Here is a 5005-nt window from a genome sequence, read left to right on the forward strand (position 1 = left end):
CTTAATGAAGGACGTTCGGAAATCTTTAAAGGCAACTCTATCAGAATGTTTATAAAATATTTCTTTTTAATAGAGATCGGTTATTAATCTTTACTAGCAATTTGTGTCATGTAGTATTTTGAAATTGTTTTTAAAGCCAGCAAGAGAATGAATATAAAACCTGGGCAATCCAGCTAATCAAAGTAAAATAAGAAATCCTAGTAACAGACTATGGTCTATTTTTGATCATCATAGCAATGGATAGGACCATCATTTTGATAGTACAAGGCCTTGGTTAATGTACCACTAATCCGTAAAGGTTATTACTACTTCAGAACAGGAGGACAATTGTGGACAGTGGAAGAACACAGCAAGAGAGGAGTTGCCGCCATATACAGAAGAACAGTGGGATTGAAAGAGGAAACTTCAAGACTTCTGGAATTGGCATAAAAAATTAATTGGACTGATTTCTGGGCAGGAAGAGCCAGTTAAATGAGTATTTGGCATTGAGATTAAAAAAAAAAGGAAGAAAGGCCTATAAAGTCTATTATATTCAAGTTATTATGAGAGATCAAAGAGGCTGAAGAACCCCATAGTATCTTAGAGCTTCAAGTTCTCAAGTTGATGAATAAAAGGGCATCTACCAAGTCCCACTATTTTAATTGGTAGGTTCAAGTTAATCAGCCAACCCTAACTTTTTCACCAATTGCAATCAAAGAATAGCTTTTTAAAGAAACAAAACCACTAATTATCAAGAAAGGGGTATAAATACTAATCCAGAAAGTACCAATTTATAGCCAGATTCCGACATTTGATTATGCTTGTTCACATTCACAAATATGGATATGTAATAGTTATTTGATATTTATGACTTTGCTCCCCCTGCCAAAATTACCTAAAACATTTAATTTATCTCTAAGTTTCTGAATTTGGCAAAAGCCTCTTAAAAGGATCTATGAGCAAGAAGTGACGTTTCCTGTTTTAAGAGGATTTAAGGCTTAAAAGCCATTCTAAAATTAGAATTAATAAAATGCAAAAAATACTTTTGAAAGCAGATACTGTGAAACTTTGAAAGTTAATATTGGCAGCAGCTAGTCTGTGAAAACATGACTACAAATACATGGGAAGTAGGAGTACAGTTTCCAGATATGAGCACAACTAGATAAGTACTTTACTGAAAATTAACATGCCTTATAAGTATATCCTGTGGTGGCAGAGGACTCATTTTTGGAAGGAGACAACCTGCATTTGTGATCAAAAATTCAAAATAGGCTTTTTCTGATGAAATGTAAACAAGACTCTACCTTTGAACTGGCCCTTGGCCTGGGAATCAGTAGAATAAAATATGGTTATTTAAGAATACTGAAGGAATGAAACTAAGAATTGTCTGAAGCCTCTAAAACCAGACTTTTCCTGAAACACATCCCAAATACTGTATTTTATCTATCCAGCACTATGAAGAGATTGATGTTTAGACCTTGAAATTCAAAACTTTTAAAAACCATTTTGATTTTTTTTTGTTTGTTTTGTTTTGTTTTGGCAGCTGGGCAGTGTAGGGATCCAAACCCTTGAACCAGCTGAGCTAACCGGCCAGCCCTAAAAACCATTTTGTTAGAAAAGCTAAACTACAGTTGACTCTCATTTTTCACAGGTTCCATTTTTTAACTCACCTGCTTGCTAAAATTTATTTGCAACCCCACAATACTCTTGGTGCGTTTATAGTCATTCACAGTCTGCACAGAGCAGCAAAAAAATTCAAGTCATCCAATGCACACATTCTCAGCCAAGGTCAGATAAGACAACACTGCCTTGTTTCAGCTCTCATGCTGTAAACAAGTGTCCTTTTCACAGTGTGTTTAGTGCCACATTTTTCACATTTTTGTACCTTTTGTTGGTGATTTTGCTGTTTAAAACAGCCCCCAAGCATAATATTGAAGTTCTCTCTGTTGTTCCTGAGTGTAGGAAGGCCGAGATGTATGTGTCTTACAGGAAAAATACATGTTTTAGATAAGCTTTGTACAAGGATGAGTTACAGTGCTATTGGCCATCAGTTCAATGTTAATAAATTATATATTCAATAAGATGTCTTTAAACAGAAACACATAAAACAAGGCTATGTATTGATAGGTTGATGGAAATGTGACGAGAGTTTTCCAGGAACCTATTTCTTCAGTGGTTCAGTATTCACTAATTCAGTGTTTGCAGCAACTTTATAGAACATTATAACTACGATGAGTAACAAGAACCATCTGTACCTTTTTTTAACATTTTTATTGAGATATAATTCACATATAAAATTCACCCATTTAGAGTATATAATTCAATGGCTTTTTAGTACAGAGTTGTGCAACCATCACCATAATCTAAATTTAGAATGTTCCATCACCCCCAAAAGAAACCCTATACCTGTTACTGGTCTGTTAGTCCCCAAACCTACTCCCCAGTCCTAGGCGACCACTAACCTGCTTTCTGTCTCTTTGGATTTACCTGTCCTGGACATTTCATATAAATATGTCATATATGGCCTTTTGTGTCTGGCATCTTTCACTTAGCATGTCTTCAGGGTTCATTCATATCATGGCATTACAGTACTTCATCCCTTTTTATGGCTGAATAATATCCCTTTGCATGGGTATACCACATTTTGTCCATTATTTGGCAAACATTTGGGTTGTTTCCAGTTTGGGGCTATTATGAATAATGCAGCTATACATCTTCATGTACAAGTTTTTTTGTGGCAGTATGTTTATATCGGATACACACCTAGGAGTGGAATTGCTTAGTCATGTGCTAGGTTTCACTTTTTGAGGAAAATGCCAAACTTTTCCAAAGCAGCTAGATCATTCCCACCAGCAATGTATGAGGACCCCAGTTTCTACACATGCGAGATTTTCTTGATGTCTCATGAAGAGAATACTCATTATTTTACAGTCTTACCATCAGGGGCCATTTAGATGTATTAAGCACTTTGCCCTCCACTAAATGGTCTTTAGGGTGCTATTCTTTAATTCTTTAAATTGCATTTTAAATTCTCTTGATTTTTACCTGCCTCTGTTGTCTTCTGTCACTTTACTGGATTTTAACTCATTTTCCTTTTTCCCAGTTTCAGTTCAGTCATGAAAAAAAACCCATAGTGTCCTCACATCTGGTAGAGGTCACATTCTAGTGGAAGAAGCAACCATTACAACTAAAAGTACAAATATATCATTACAATTATGGTAAAAAGCAATGAAGGAAAAAAAAACATTTACAACAGAGCCATAAATGAGTTTAGGGATCTCTGAGGATGTGACATTCAAACTGAGGCCCAAAAGATGAACAGAGGCTCTCCAGGAAAAGAGGGAATTGAAATGTCTTCCAGTCGGGGAAGAGAATGTGCAGCGGCTCTGGTTTAGGACAAAGTCCAGCACTTTCCACACCTGAAAGGAGGCCCACATGTCTGGAACCTGGTGAGCCAGGGGGAAGAGGAGTAGGAAACGAGGCTGGGAAGGTAGGCAGAGAGCATACAGTTTAAGCCTTCTTAACAATTTAGCTGTATTCTAAGTTGCTCTTAGAATAATAATTTAGAGCTTTCGGCTGGAACTGCCATCTTCCAGTAATTCACCAAAATAATGAACCCAAAGGGAAAGAGGAGAGGCACCCGATGCATGTTTTCTAGGCCTTTTAGAAAACATGGAGCTGTTCCTTTGGCCACATACATGCAAATCTACAAGAAAGGTGATATTGTAAACATTAAGGGAATGGGAACTGTTCAAAAAGGAAGGCCCCACAAATGTTACCATGGCAAAACTGGAAGAGTCTGCAGTGTTACCCAGCATGCTGTTGGCATTGTTGTAAACAAGTTAACGGCAAGATTCTTGCCAAGAGAATTAATGTGCGTATTGAGCATATTAAGCACTATGAGAGCCGAGATAGCGTCATGAAATGCGTGAAGGAAAATAATCAGAAAAAGAAGGAAGCAAAAGAGAAAGGAACCTGGATTCAACCGAAGTGCCAGCCTGCTCCACCCAGAGAAGCACACTTTGTGAGAGCCAATGGCAAGGAGCCTGAGCTGTTGGAACCTATTCCCTATGAATTCATGGCATAAAGGGTGTAAAATATAAAATAAAAGACCAAGGCCACTGTACTGTAAAAAAAAAAAATAAATAAATAATAATAATAATAATAATAATAATAATTTAGAAACCAGAAAAGAACCTTAAACAGAGGAATGACAAAATCCAATAAGATCAACTCTAAAGATCATGAACCATCAGCAAATATTCCATTATGCCTACGTAAACATTTAAGTGCTTTATCTAGTGCTTTCTCTAATGACTAATAACCTCTTTAGGAGCCTGTAGTATACAATTTGCTTTTTAAAACTAATCATCAACTTGCTTTAAAAACAGAAAAAGACAAACCTAAGCATAAATGTTAAATTTTTTGAGATTCCAGTGTTCATTTGTATATACTCAAAGAATTCTTAGAGTATTCACTAGTTGTGTGAACTAATAGAAGTGCCTGTTAGTTCACACCATACTTGGGCACTCCTTCCCCCATCTCTGAGCTGAACACTAATCTCAATTGTAGCTCTAATGAAAGAAGGATCGTGTGCCAAACAGCCAGTGCCAGTTTGTCAGTTCCTTTCCATTAGGTAGCTTGAGCTTCCTCACAGCATGGTGACTGAGTTCCAAAAGTAAGCATCCAGAGGCAGGAAGCAGAAACTGCTAATTTCTTAAGGCCCGGGCTTAGAAATTGCGCAGTGTCACTTCTGCCATCTTCCACAGGTCAAGGAGTCACAAAGCCCAGATTCAGGAGAAGGGGACATAGACTCATCTACAGCCCAATGCATTTGGGTGACTTTTTTTAAAGTATGTTATTGTTTTGCCTTAAGGGGCATTTTTCTTACTTCAGACTTGCTTTTAGAGCTGTTTAAGAATTTTTTAAAATTTATTTATTTACTATTTTTTCTTTTTTTTTTTTTTTTTTTACATTTTAAAATGTAGAGCAGTTGGGGTGGAGAGGGAGAGAGGAAAGGGGAGGG

General features: G+C 36.8%; 1 pseudogene; it reads left to right on the forward strand.

Annotated features, from left to right (window-relative positions):
* The first annotated feature begins 3587 nt into the window (after positions 1–3587).
* Positions 3588–4066, forward strand: LOC103598349 (annotated as a pseudogene).
* Positions 4067–5005: the final 939 nt, after the last annotated feature.

Source organism: Galeopterus variegatus, unplaced genomic scaffold (assembly GCF_000696425.1).
Source record: "Galeopterus variegatus unplaced genomic scaffold, G_variegatus-3.0.2 Scaffold2576, whole genome shotgun sequence".
In the NCBI taxonomy this organism is placed as follows: Eukaryota; Metazoa; Chordata; class Mammalia; order Dermoptera; family Cynocephalidae; genus Galeopterus; species Galeopterus variegatus.